The sequence below is a fragment of the Balaenoptera ricei genome, chromosome 10, assembly GCF_028023285.1.
Source record: "Balaenoptera ricei isolate mBalRic1 chromosome 10, mBalRic1.hap2, whole genome shotgun sequence".
NCBI lineage: Eukaryota > Metazoa > Chordata > Mammalia > Artiodactyla > Balaenopteridae > Balaenoptera > Balaenoptera ricei.
The window spans coordinates 6,980,786-6,995,959 of NC_082648.1; the positions used below are offsets into that span (position 1 = coordinate 6,980,786).

The window sequence follows — 15,174 nt, forward strand, 5'->3', positions numbered from 1 at the left end:
AATTCACGTGTCTATGGAGGACTCACATCTGGGATACATAAAGGACTCCTGCAATTCAATAAGAAAAAGATAAAAAAACTTAGAAAAAAAAAAAAGGGCAAAGGACTTGAACAAACACTTCACAAAGGACAATTTTCAAATGACCAATGAACATTTGAAAATTGCTCAACTTCATTTGTCATCAAGGAAATGAAAACTAACTCCATAATACAACAACATACCTACCAGAATAGCTAAAACAAAAAACACCTGACAATGGCAACTGTTGGTGAGGATGTGGAGCAAAGAGGTCTTTCATGCTTGGGGGAGTGTAATTAATATACCAAAAGACATGTACAAAGTACTTATGATGGCACCGTTCATAATAGTCCCAAACTGAAAGTCACCAACAGTAAATGGATAAATTTAATTTGGGTGGTATATTCACCCAATGGAACACTATACAGCAAAGAGAATGGAAGAACCACACTACGTTAAACAATATTATGGATGTACATCACAAACAATATGTAAGACAAAAAATCCAAACAGAAAAGATTATACACTTTATGATTTATTTATATACATTTCCAAAGCAAGCAAACTATATTGTTAGATGTCCAGATATTGTTTACATGATAAAGAATGGTAACTGAATGCATGTACAAATGGGGCTTTTGGGATGTTGGTAATATTCTTTTCTTGATCTGAATGACAATTAGTTGAGTGTGTTCATCCTATGAAATTTATGGAACTGAACAATGTGACTGTGTACTGTGTATACTTTTTTGTATGCATTTACACTTCAAAACAAAGTTCAGTGTCTTAAAAAAAATCTGCTCATGAAACTAGAGAAATAATTTTAAGTAGCCTAAACATTTAGGAGGGGAGGCTGGGACTATTTCAGTCTGAAAGCATCCTTTCTCCTCTCCAATTTTAATTTCAGTGCATTCTCCTCTCCTAGGTTGAGCAGCAGCTAAAGTCACCAGTCCAGCAGGTCCTTGGCAGAACAAGTAAGGCTTCAGGCCCTGCAGGAATCTTCATAGAGAAAGTAGATGCAAGTCTGTCACTTCTCTGTGTCAAATGAGAGTTTATTTTCAGAGAGTTCCAAGGCAAAGATTAAGTATAATGTATTCTAGAGGCTTGGCTTTCCGGTAACTGTGACCCCAGGGGTAAAGGGAGAGCCCTTCTCTTCATATGGCTTGTCTCTCAGGCTTCCAAAGATCTGAAGAAGAGTGTTGCTGGTAGGCTTTTCCAGAAGCAGATATTGAGACAGAGTTGAGGTGCAAAATATTTATTAGGAATTAATACCTTTGAAAGGAAGCAGAGGGTCAGGGGTGTGGGAGAACAGGATGGAATAAAGGAAGAAGTTGAACTGTGATGCAGGCACCCAAAAGTCTCAGGCATATTGGTAGGTAAGGCTTGAACAATTGTTGACCATCAGAGTATCGTAATAATAAATTGTTCCAACAATGTCTTTGTAATTCATAGGAAGGAAAGTGAATTACAGAAACCACAGAGGTCACAATAAATTTAGTGGGGAAAAAAAGTACTTCACACCATCAGATCTGTAATTCAAAGCAAGAACTGCCTCATTCATTTTTCTATACTCAAAACCGTATTGATGCTCAAAATATCTGTGAGTCAATGAAAATTTCAAATTAACAATAGAATGTGATGGAAATAAGAAATTTCAGCTGGTCTCCCAGTAGGAGACAATTATGTATTGATCCATCCATCTTGACTGATTAATCAGTAACAGATTTTGAAATGGGTGATGGGCTTTGGAAAAGTTGGCTTCAGGAAGGGCCTAAAATGACACGGGTCAGTTCAGTTAACTCATCTCAGATAGATACATCTCAGAGAGAAGTGATGAAGACTTACCTTTAAGCACTTATATCCAGATTTCCATGGGAGTACTATGACAGTTGGAACTGTACTGTTGGCTGGAGCGGGTTGACGGACACAGGTTCCTATATAGATTATAAAAAGAAGTAAATGACACTGAGAGTTTGTGATGTGAGCAAATGGGATAGATAGCTTTGCAGAAGGGTTGATAAATAAACTGTAGGAAGAGGTTGGAGAGTGAAATGGGGTGAGGAGGAGAGACTGATAGGGAAAAATTAGAAGAAGGGGTTAGTAAATGAAAGAATAACAAATATTATTAAATGGGTGTATTGTTTTTGGACACTCACCTAAACTTTCTTTGGCACTCTACTCTCATCAAGACCACTGAGTATCCTCACAGCAAACACCTATTAAGAGAACAGCAGAGACTATATAAATGGGATAAAATACAGTTCATTCTTTCCTCCTGATGCCACTTTGCTTTTGTCTTCCTAGATTCCAAGATGGCTGACAATGGTGTATTTGATGCTATGACACCTACCATACTGGAGATGAACAAAGATCCCACAAACTTCTACATAGGGCCACCACTGTGGTGTGTTACCTTTGTTTATATGTCAGTTGTGTGTGTGTAGTGCAAATAACCTGGCTTGATCTGGTCAAAGACTTCCAGTGCCACGGGAATATCTCTAAAACCTGTGTAGCAGAGTGTTATGAGAATCATTTCACTAGACCTGTCCTAGGAGTTTGGTATTTGGTTGGCTTTGCCTTTTCCTCCATCTCTTTTGGGATGGAGTTTTTTGTTTCACAGACTGTGCATAAGGAAACCAAGGTGCTTAAGAAGCAATCTTTAAAAGAGAGCTCCAGCAGCACTGACAACAAAGCAGACCATGTTAATATAAAAGAAGACGAAATTTTTTACTTATCTAGGGAAAAGCCCCTGCTAGCAATGTACCTTTGTCTACTTTTTTGTACAGTTTTCTGTACAGGTGATATTCTTGGTCATTCTTATTCACTATCACCTACCACTGATTAAAAATTCCATTTGGTGCAGTACCCACATGTGTCATGGACCTTATACATGCAGGGTGATGGGGACACAGGAAAAGATAATGTCCATCATACTTCTGGCTACAGTCTCAGTGGTTATGACTTTCTGTATTATGCTCTTCCTATACACCATTAATGCATATGTAACTCTGTCTAAGAAATACAGAGTCTCTATCAAATCCTGACCCTAGCCCTGATGATCATCACTGCTTATGAAATATGGAATGCATGCCAAAGAGGCCGAGAGTGGTCTTAAATTGAAGCAATACATTTTTTATCCTTATTTCATATTCCCAGAATATGGGAACATAGATAATTTACACCTTAGAAAGATAAAACTTGGAATATGATAAGCCTGTTTTCTTCTCATATGGGTAATCACTTTATTTCCTAAAGAAAAAATTGAAATAGCTTTCAAAATATTTCTAAGGAACCTGAGGGCGTTTCACCCTACCAGTTCTGTCATCCCAGCATAATGAAATTTTAAGGTCTATTCTTTTCCATTTAATTGATTGGTAATTTAAGATTAACATTGAGAGAATTTACATAATGAGAATTATAGAGGGAGGGGCACAGTGGAAAATTACAGATAATCAAACATTATAGCTTCTTTAGTGTATTAGTATAGTAGCTGCTACCACTTACATCGTTCTTAAAATAATATCTTCTAAAGTTTCCTTAATACTTAACTTAAGTGAACCTCAATGCAGATGTTTCAAAGAAGGTTAATTCCAGATACTTTGTATAAGTAGAGAAGATAAATGAATTAGAAAAATTGGAAATAGTATGTTCTTAGAGCTTCAAAGGAAATGATTGAGTTTCAGATATGCACTGAGAATAGGGAAATAAAAAAACAAAAGTAGCATGTATGTTTCTGTACTTGAACTATATCTATTTCCCTTGGCACTTTTTTTCATTATTATCATCTTAGTTTCAGCAAGTTGAACTAATATATGTAGAAATGATTACAATTTGAGAAGCAAATTCTTTATAGAATGATTGAAGATTCTACATTGGTGAAAGACTTGAAATACAGTCACAGCTGCTATTAGTGGGGTATGAATACATTTGGGGGCCAGGGAAATATCATATCGATCTTCAAAGGGCAACAGAAGTGGTTCCTTATGAACAAAGGTGGCTCATCACAAAATAAACAGCAACTTAGAACATGAGATTAGAAGATATTGTATGGATATATGTATTTATAAAGTCAGGCATTGACAAGTAGCACTTGAATGGCAGCCTGAGAATCCCTTTTAACATATGGGGTTGTTTTGAACTCTACCCAGAGTCAACAAAGTGAATTGGCAGATTAACTTCTGGTGATTGGTGTGCCCCTCCTCTTAAACTCCTCCTCTCATGCTAGCTATGGATTATGCTTTAAATGATCCCAGATGTTGTAACCGAGCAGGACCCTATGAGGCCTTCCCAGAATAGATCCCCCGCCCATGTCCTCTGCCTGTCTTTTCTTTGTAGCAAAACTTTAGTCAAGGAATAAATTTAATCAGAGAAGTGAGAAAACGCAGGAAGAAAGGAAATCAGTCAAACAAGCCAAAAATAGTAATACTTTAGCCATTCAACGAAGTCAAGGACCTTTAATTCTACCTTAAGTACTATAGATAACATTCTGAGCCATGTCCTTTGAGCTGTTTTGCAGATACCGAAACCCCTACCGGGTGGAAGAAGTTAACTGTATTCTGCCCACAAGCACATAGACCCCAGACCAGTTGGAACCAGAAGGTTGGTGACACTGATTCCCAATTACCTCACCATCAACCAATCAGAAGACTGTCCATGAGTTGATCAGGCCCTGCTCCTTGAACCATTACTATAAAACTCCTCACTACCCCCTCCAGGGTGGGACACCCTGAGGTGCATTAGCCCACTGTGGCCCCCTTTGCCTGGCACGGCAATAAAGCTATTCCTTTCTACTTCACCCAAAACTCTTTCCCAAAATTCAATTCGGTGTCAGTGCACAGAAGCCGGATTTCAGCATCAATGTCTATAATTTGTGACATAACAATACAAGACACAAACTAAATGATCTTCATTGCCTGTTTTGGAAATAGCTAAATCATATCTTCTCCATAGAAATTAAATAACTATCATGTTATGAACTTGCCATGTGTAGGTAAATTCTCCTCAGGTCTAATATCTGTCCAATTTTCTCCATCATCACTCTCACTCCTATTACATGATCATATCTCACCCAGGTGTTGCCTAATATTATATTATATTATTATATCTCACAATATTAGTTGCCTAATATCAACTCCCTCCCATTCTCCACACTGTGGCCACAGGCTTTCTGTGGCAAACTTTGTTTTTCCACTTCCATACTTTGATTCCTCATTTTTCTAAGAAAAAGCTTAAACTCTTTTAACACTATTTACAAAATCCTACTTTCCTAAGTCCCTGTTTAGCCATCTAATCTAATTTTATTGAAGTATAGTTGATTTACAATGTTGTGTTAGTTTCTGCTGTACAGCAAAGTGATTCAGTTATACATATACATATTCTTTTGTGTGTGTGTTTTTAATAGGCTTTTTTAAAAGATAACTTTAGACTTATAAAAAAAAATTGTGAAAATAGTAGAGTTCTCATATACCCTTGACCCAGCTTCTCCTAATGTTATTATCTTACATAACCATAAAATATTCATCAAAAGAAATTATGGTATATAACATGGTACTTAATAGTGTTAGTACAATACTATTAAATGAATACAGCACTTATTCCAATTTCACCAGATTTTCCATCGTTTTTCTGCTTCAGGATCCAATCTGAGATTGCACATTGGTTGTAGTTTTGTCCTATCTCCTTAGTTTCTTCCAACCTATAACAATTCCTCAGTTCTTCCTTGTCTTTATGACTTGACACTTTTGAAGTGTGCTTGTCAGTTATTTTGTAGACTGTGCCTCAGTGTGGGCTTCTCTGATGATTTCTCATTATGAGATCAGGACGATGTTCTATTGGGAAGGATGCCTAAAGCTGATGTGCACTTCTCAGTGCACCATATCAAGGAGTACTTGATGTAGGTATATATTACTTGGTGATATTAACCTTGACTGCTCTGCTAAGGTCTTGATAGGCTTTTTATCATAATTTTTATAGGTGAGGAAAGAGTCTTAATGAGAAAAACAAGTTAGATTACATAGCCTAAATTCAGGGTCTGAGTCCAAACTTCACAGACTTTCCAAAATTCACCATATTTTTTCTCTTTAGTGGAACTATCGTGAAACTCCATCTTTTTTTCATTGTACTTCTCTGCTAAGATCCCTTAGGTGAGGACAACAAACTAAAACTGTTGCCCATTATGTATTTCTATGTTCTTTCAGAGCTCTAGAAAAAAATGTGACTATAATTCAAATAAAAATGTTAGAAAATTAAAATTGTGGTCTCCCCATGAGAAAGGGTATTTAAAAACATCAGTCGTCCTACCCTTTCTCCTGAGCCAGATACATGTTTTCTGAAGATCCTGGATAAATGTAATTTTGCATATAGGGCAGCAAAAAAAAAAAAAAAATTCTGTGAATGTAGATACTAATATTTTTATCCTGGAGAGATCTGAATATAGTCAGGCTGATAAACAAAATTAAACAGTTTTGAAGGAAATTTTCTCCAGAAAGCCATTAATAATAACCTTGAGAAAATGACTATGTTAGGCTCAAAAGCTGGAAAAATGAGAATAGGTTCCACCCCCCCATTTCTATCTCACCCCCATTTCTCTCCCCATCAGTTCTATGCCAGAGATAATCACTGTACACGTCCTCAGAAATGTATCACACATAATAGACTTCATATTCTGTTAAAATAAGTCTAGTCAGTGACATTAAAATGTTATCCAAAAAGTTAACTAAACATTTTCTATAGGAAATATAAAATTGTTTTCAATTTATATTTGTTTTTTATATTTATCCATAGCCAGAAAATAGTTCTTGCATTAGAATAAATTAATGAGTCTATTACGGGTATACCATCACACACTATGCTCCCAGGTTTTTCTCTCATTTGTACAGAACTACCCATGAATCATTGTTATTCCATTCTTTATGGAAAAAAAAAACTGAATAATCTCTCTTTAGAGTGTCCTGATGGAGAGTACTTGAAACTACAGAAGATATCAGAGAGAGTGTGGACAGTTCATTCTTTTTTTTTTTTAATAAATTTATTTATTTACTTATTTTTGGCTGCATTGGGTCTTCGTTGCTGTGTGCGGGCTTTCTCTAGTCGTGGCGAATGGGGGCTACCCTTCATTGCGGTGCGCAGGCTTCTCGTTGCAGTGGCTTCTCTTTTTGTGGAGCACAGGCTCTAGGAGCGTGGGCTTCAGTAGTTGTGGCATGTGGGCTCAGTATTTGTGGCTCACGGGCTCTAGAGCGCAGGCTCAGTAGTTTTGGCTCACGGGCTTAGTTGCTCTGCAGCATGTGGGATCTTCCTGGACCAGGGCTCGAACCCGTGTCCCCTGCATTGACAGGTGATTCTTAACCACTGAGCCACCAGGGAAGCCCGACAGTTCATTCTTTAAGCCACAAATATTTTTCAAGTTAATATACCAGAGTGATCATGACCACTGAGGCCAGACTACCTGGGTTCAAATCCTGACTTTTCAATACACTTGTTGTGTGGCCTTAATTAAATTATTTAATCTTTCTATGCTATGGTTTCCTCATTTGTAAAATAGAGATAACAATGGTATCTATCTCATCTGTAAGATGGGTATAACAACAGTAACAATCTCAAGTGTTGTAATGAAAATTAAATGAGGAAATAATTGTAAAGCACAAATACAGTTTGTGTAGAACAGTTACACACAGAGTTTGCCTACGACACTTGATTATTCCTATTGTCCTTTCATAATTATTAAAAGGGCCTTCCTTTCAGCCTAAAAAGAGTCCCAGTTTGGAATATAAATTACATAGTCATCCTAGTTACAAAGCACATAGTAAATGCTATAAAACCATTAGTTATTATCATAACTTTGTTCTAAGCATTTGGAATACAGCAATAAGCAACAGCAACAAACTGTAACCTCTGTCCTTGTGGAATTTGTATCCTAGCTAGGAGAGATAACCAATAATCAAAATCAATTAGTAAAATATATATTATATTAGATGGTGATAAATATTATATAGAGTACAGATTGAGGAGCTTCAAGATGGCGGAAGAGTAAGACGTGGAGATCACCTTCCTCCCCACAAATACATCAGAAATACATCTACACGTGGAACAGCTCCTACAGAACACTTACTGAACACTGGCAGACCTCAGACTTCCCAAAAGGCAAGAAACTCCCCACGTACCTGGGTAGGGCAAAAGAAAAAAGAAACAACAGAGACAAAAGAATAGGGACGGGACCTGCACCCGTGGGAAGGAGCTGTGAAGGAGGAAAGGTTTCCACACACTAGGAAGCCCCTTCATGGGCAGAGACTGCGGGTGGCGGAAGGGGGAAGCTTCAGAGCCACGGAGGAGAGCGCAGCCACAGGGGTGCGGAGGGCAAAGCGGAGAGATTCCCGCACAGAGGCTCTGCGCGGAGCAGCACTCACCAGCCCGAGAGGCTTGTCTGCTCACCCGCCGGGGCGGGCGGGGCTGGGAGCTGAGGCTCAGGCTTCGGTCGGATTGCAGGGAGAGGACTGGGGTTGGCGGCGTGAACACAGCCTGAAGGGGCTAGTGCGCCACGGCTAGCCGGGAGGGAGTCCAGGAAAAAGTCTGGACCTACCAGAGAGGCAAGAGACCATTGTTTCCGGGTGCGCGAGGAGAGGGAATGCAGAGCACCGCCTAAACGAGCTCCAGAGAAGGGCGCGAGCCGTGGCTATCAGCAGGGACCCCAGAGACTGGCAGGAGACGCTAAGGCTGCTGCTGCCGCCACCAAGAAGCCTGTGAGCGAGCACAGGTCACTCTCCACACCGCCCCTCCCGGGAGCCTGTGCCACCCGCCACTGCCAGGGTCCTGTGATCCAGGGACAACCTCCCCGGGAGAACGCACGGCGCGCCTCGGGCTGCTGCAACGTCACGACGCCTCTGCCGCCGCAGGCTCGCCCCGCCTCCTCCGTACCCCTCCCTCCCCCCGGCCTGAGTGAGCCAGAGCCCCTGAAGCAGCTGCTCCTTTAACCCCGTCCTGTCTGGGCGGGGAACGGACGCCCTCAGGCGACCTACACGCAGAGGTGGGGCCAAATCCAAGGCTAAACCCCGGGAGCTGTGCGAACAAAGAAGAGAAATGGAAATCTCTCCCAGCAGCCTCAGGAGCAGTGGATTAAACCTCCACAATCAACTTGATGTACCTGCATCTGTGGAATACCTGAATAGACAATGAATCATCCCAAATTGAGGCGGTGGACTTTGGGAGCAACGATATATTTTTTCTTTCCTTTTTCCCTTTTTGTGAGTGTGTATGTCTATGCTTCTGTGTGTGATTTTGTCTGTATAGCTTTGCTTTTACCATTTGTCCTAGGGTTCTGTCTGTCCGTTGTTGTTGTGTGTTTTTTTTTAGTATAGTTTTTAGCACTTGTTATCATTGGTGGATTCGTTGTTTTGTTTGGTTGCTCTCTTCTTTCTTCCTTTCTTTTTTTTATTACTTTTTAAATTTTTTTTAATTTTTAATAATTTTTTAAATAACTTTATTTTACTTTATTTATTTATTTTTCTTTCTTTCTTTCTTTCTCCCTTTTATTCTGAGCCATGTGGATGACAGGGTCTTGACAGATAGATATTGATTAGAATAATCTTGTTTCAGAAATTTTTAAGGAGGAAAAAAATCCCTTCGTAAAGACCTGTCAAGCTGAAGGATAGATCACAAATAAAATTTGTACATCTGGGAGAAATTGCAGCCTGTTGTTTTGGGTAATGTTTACCTTTGAGATTATATTTCTTAAATGATTTTGGATTTTCTAGATGTTTTGTGCAAACTGGAAGTTGGGTAATAAAATGGTAGAACAAACAAACAAAAACAACAACACAGTGGATTGGAAATTTTTTCCACATAAAACATTGAATTGTTGGGTGGAAGTTTGTTGGAACAAAAGATTGAAGCATTCAGGTTTTAGTTAAAGAAGAAAAGTAGATATTTTGGTTTTGTATTAGAATTCTAAATAAGGGTTCTAGCTACCAGTATAATGATTCTTAACTATTTCTCAGCAATTTATCTTGCTTTGCTGAAACAAGCTTTTATTTCTCCCCTATCCTCTGTGCATCGTTTCTTTTTACACAATCTGTACCCATGAATGCATTGAAGCCCATTTCAACTATTTCCAAGGGAGTTATTGGGTGTGCCAGAAATTTAAATTCATTACTAAGGTTGTAATTTTACTACTCAATGAAATATAAAAACTGAAAATAAGTAAAGTACCTTCTCGAGAGAATCAGGATGGCGGAGGAGCAGGTGGATGTGGAGTTCATCTCTCTCCGTGGATGCATCAGGAATACATCTGTAGATGGAACAATTCTCACAGAACACCAGCTGAAAACTAGCAGAAGACCCTGGACACTGGAAAGGACTATAAAGATCCCTACATAACTGGGTAGGATGGAAAAAAGAAGAGAAAAAGAGAAGGAGAGGAAGTGGGATGGGACCTGCACCCCTGGGTGGGGGAGCTGAAGCAGAGGAGAGATACCCGAATTCAGGGAAACCCCTCTCTGATGCGGAAATCAATTGGGACAGAAGAGAAGCATTTGAGGCTGTTGGAAGAGGGTGAAGCATCCAATCTGTGGCAGACGGGACAGAGTGAGAAATACACAGATGGTCCATACCGTGGTCCTATGTGCCCCAGATTGGGATGTGTGTTCGCTGGTGTGCAAGGGGGCTGGGAGCTGGTGTGTGGGCACTGGAGAACAGGCCCAGAGCAAGAACTTCTGTTGACTGTGGGGAGATGGACTGAGGGGACGGGAGGGAGGAAATCCACAGCAGGGATGCCTATGGAGGAAGCCTGGACTGCCATGGAAGCAGGGTGCTATTGCTGAGTCACACACAGGGGGAGGAGCCACTATTGTAACCTCTCTCTCCCCACATGCCAGCACCTGCTGATGACAGTAAAAGAAGCCCACTCAGGGCTGGCTCTTGTGCGCTGGCTGATGGGTGCCAGAAAAAGCCCAGCCAGGGCTGACCCTCATGTGCTTTACTCCGGGCGCCAGAAAAGGCCCTCACGAGGGCCATATCTCTTACACCCATGGCCTCTGGCTTCCCTGCACATTTGGCACTGCCGGGGGTCCCGCGATTCAAGCAGTCATACCACCTCTGTGCCTGGTCCTCACAGGGGCAGACCCAAGAGCTCCAAGGCAGCCTCAGGACCAGACTCCTGTGGGTGAACCACACACAGAAGTGGGGATAAAACCAAAGCTGAACCCCAGGGACAGGGTGACTAAGGAAGACGACTGAAAATCTTTCCATCAGCTGTACAAGCTGCAGATTAAATCCCTGAGATCAACTAGGTAGACCATGTGTCTATGGAATATCTGAGTAGACAGTGAGCCTTCCCACAAATGAAAATGGTCTAGCTCTGGCAACTATGGACTATGGGGGCAAACAAACGCAGGAATTAGGCCAGATCAGAGTCTGAGTGGTCCACACAGGGCCCACAGCAGGTCCAGAGACCAACCCAGAGGCAGAGGAGAGCCTCTTGGGGAGGTGGAGGTGAGCTGTGGCTCACAGTGTATGCAAGGACACTTAAAGAGGAGACTCCAGGGAAACATAATTTTTACTATTAATTTTATTATGTTTTGATTCTTTCTGTTATTGGTTCTGGCTTGCTTTGTTTGGTTTCTTTTTCTTCCCTTCTTTCTTTCTTTTTTTTTTTGTTTGTTGTTTTATTTTATTTTATTTTAGTCTTTTGGGATTGCCATTTTTATGACTTATTTTTTTATATATATTTCTTTTTAACTTTGCTTTTCTGTTGTTCTGTGTTCTTTCCCCTTATTTTTTGTTCTTCTTTTTCTTTAATATATTTCTCTTTTTATATATATATTTCCATATTTCTACTTTGCTTTCCTGTTGTTCTGTTTTTTCCCTTTTTATTTTTATTATTATTTTTAAATCACTTTTATCAGTTTATTCTGTTTCCTTGCTGTATTCTTCAGTTGGTACACTGCTTTGGTTTTGCTTTTAGGTTATGTGTTTTTGTTAGTTTTAATCCTAATTGATTTTGTTTTTGAGTTCTTCTATTTGTCTGGTTGTTCTCTTGCTTTTTGTTTTATTTTGCTCTGTTTTTGTTTCTTTTATGTATGTGTGTGTTTCCTTGCTAATGTTTTTCTTTGTTTGATTGTACTTTTTACCATTTGTTGGGGTTTTGTTAGTCTTTTTTTTTTTTTTAATCCCCTTTATTGCTGGGATGAGTGACTTGTGGGGTCTTGGTCCCTCGACCAGAAGTCGGGCCTGAGGCTCTGGGGTGAGAGCACTGAGTCCAGAAGCCTGGACCACTAGAGAATTCCTGGCCTCAGGGAAACTTAATCGCTGAGAGCTCTCACAGAGCCCTCTATCTGAATCAAAGACCCGGCTCCACCCAACTGCCAGCAGCTCCCAGTGCTGGATGCCTCACACCAAACAACAAAGAAGACAGGAACACAAACTCAGCCATCGGCACACAGAATACCTAAAGTCATACTATGCTCACAGACACCCCAAAACACACCACCTGACACGGCCCTGCTCATCAGAGGGAAAAGACTCAGCTCCACCCACCAGAATGCAGGCACCAGTCCCTCCCACCAGGAACCCTACACAAGCCACTGGACCAACCTCACCACTGGGGGCAGAGATCAGAAGCAAGAGGAAATACGACCCTGTGGAAAGGAGACCTCAAATACTGTAAATTAGACAAAATGAGAAGACAGAAAAATATCTTGCAGGCAAAGGAGCAACATAAGAACCCACAAGACCAAATAAATGAAGAGGAAATAGGCAAACTACCTGAAAAAGAATTCAGAGTGATGATAGTAAAGGTGATCCAAAATCTTGGAACTAGAATGAAGAAAATACAAGAAACATTTAACAAGGACCTAGAAGAACTAAAGAGCAAACAAACAGTAATGAGCAACACAATAACTGAAATTTAAAACACTCGAGAAGGAATCAATGGCAGAATAACTGAGGCAGAAGAACAGATAAGTGAGCTGGAAGATAGAATGGTGGAAATAACTGCACAGAGCAGAATAAAGAAAAAAGAATGAAAAGAACAGAGGACAGTCTCAGGGAGTTCTGGGACAATATTAAGCACACCAACATTCGAATTACAGGCGTCCCAGAAGAAGAAGAAGAAAAAAAGAACAGGTCTGAGAAAATATTTGAAGAGACTACAGTCAAAAACTTCCCCAACATGGGAAAGGAAATAGTCAATCAAGTCCAGGAAGCACAGAGAGTCTCATACAGGATAAACCCATGGAGAAACACATCAAGACACATGTTAATCACACTAACAAAAATTAAACACAAAGACAAAATATTAAAAGCAGCAAGGGAAAAACAATACATAATATCCAAGGGAATCCCCATAAGGTTAACAGCTGATCTTTCAGCAGAAACTCTACAGGCCAGAAGAGAGTTGCAAGATATATTTAAAGTGATGAAAGGGAAAAACCTACAACCAAGATCACTCTACCCAGTAAGGATCTTATTCAGATTCAATGGAGAAATCAAAAGTTTTACACACAAGCAAAAGTTGAGAGAATTCAGCACCACCAAACCAGCTTTACAAAAAATTCCTAAGGAACTTTTCTAGGCAGGACACACAAGAGAAGGAAAAGACTTACAAAAACAAACCCAAAACAATTAAGAAAATGGTAAAAAAAAAACATAAATATCAATAATTACCTAAAATGTAAATGGATTAAATTTCCCAAACAAAAGACACAGACGGGCTGAATGGATACAAAAACAAGACCTGTATATATGCTGTCTACAAAAGACCCACTTCAGACCTCGGGACACATACAGGCTGAAAGTGAGGGGATGGAAAAAAATATTCCATGCAAATGGAAATCAAAAGAAACCTGGAGTAGCAATACTCATATCAGACGAAATAGACTTTAAAATAAAGACTATTACAAGAGACAAGAAAGGACACTATATAATGATCAAAGGATCAATCCAAGAAGAAGATATAACAATTGTAAATATCTATGCACCCAACATAGGAGCACCTCAATACATAGGCAAATGCTAACAGCCATAAAAGGGGAAATTGACACTAAAACAATAATAGTAGGTGACCTTAACACCCCACTTACACGAATGGACAGATCATCCAAACAGAAAATAAATAAGGAAACACAAGCTTAAATGACACATTAGACCAGATGGCGTTAATTGATATTTATAGGATATTCCATCCAAGAACAACAGAATACACTTTCTTCGAAAGTGCACATGGAACATTCTCCAGGATATATCACATCTTGGGTCACAAATCAAGCCTCAGTAAATTTAAGAAACTTGAAATTGTATCAAGCATCTTTTCTGACAGCAATGCTATAAGACTAAATATCAATTACAGGAAAAAAAACTGTAAAAAATACAAACACATGGAGGCTAAACAATACACTACTAAACAACAAAAAGATCACTGAAGAAATCAAAGAGGAAATAAAAAATTAGCTAGAAATAAATGACAATGAAAACACAATGACCTCAATCCTATGGGATTCACCAAAAGCAGTTCTAAGAAGGAAGTTTACAGCAATACAGTCCTACCTCAAGAAACAAGAAAAATCTCAAATAAACAACCTAACCTTACACCTAAAGCAGTCAGAGAAAGAACAACAACAACAAAAAAAACACCCCAAAGTTAGCAGAAGGAAAGAAATCATAAAGATCAGATCAGAAATAAACGAAAGAGAAATGAAGGAAATGATAGCAAAGATCAACAAAACTAAAAGCTGGTTTTTTGAGAAGATAAACATAATTGATAAACCATTAGCCAGACTCATCAGCAAAAAAAGGGAGAAGACTGAAATCAACCTCATTAGAATTGAGAAAAGAGAAGTAACAACTGACACTGCAGAAATACAAATGATCATGAGAGACTACTAGAAGCAACTATATGCCAATAAAATGGACAACCTGGAAGAAATGGACAAATTCTTAGAAAAGTACAACCTTCCAAGACTGAACCAGAAAAAATAGAATATATGAACAGACCAATCACAAGCACTGAAATTGAGACTGTGATTAAAAATCTTCTGACAAACAAAAGCCCAGGGCCTGATGGCTTCACAGGCGAAGTTTATCAAAAATTTAGAGAGGAGCTAACACCTATCCTTCTCAAACTCTTCTAAAATATAGCAGAGGGAGGAACACTCCAGAGCTCATTCTATG

At 39.5% G+C, this 15,174-nt stretch overlaps 1 long non-coding RNA gene across 1 annotated transcript; it reads right to left on the reverse strand.

Annotated features, from left to right (window-relative positions):
• Positions 1-602: 602 nt before the first annotated feature.
• Positions 603-2,235, reverse strand: LOC132372383 (uncharacterized). Its single transcript, XR_009505181.1, has 3 exons — positions 2,175-2,235; positions 1,864-1,952; positions 603-1,290 (listed from the first exon to the last, which is right to left on the reverse strand). It is a non-coding gene; the product is annotated as an uncharacterized LOC132372383 (long non-coding RNA).
• Positions 2,236-15,174: the final 12,939 nt, after the last annotated feature.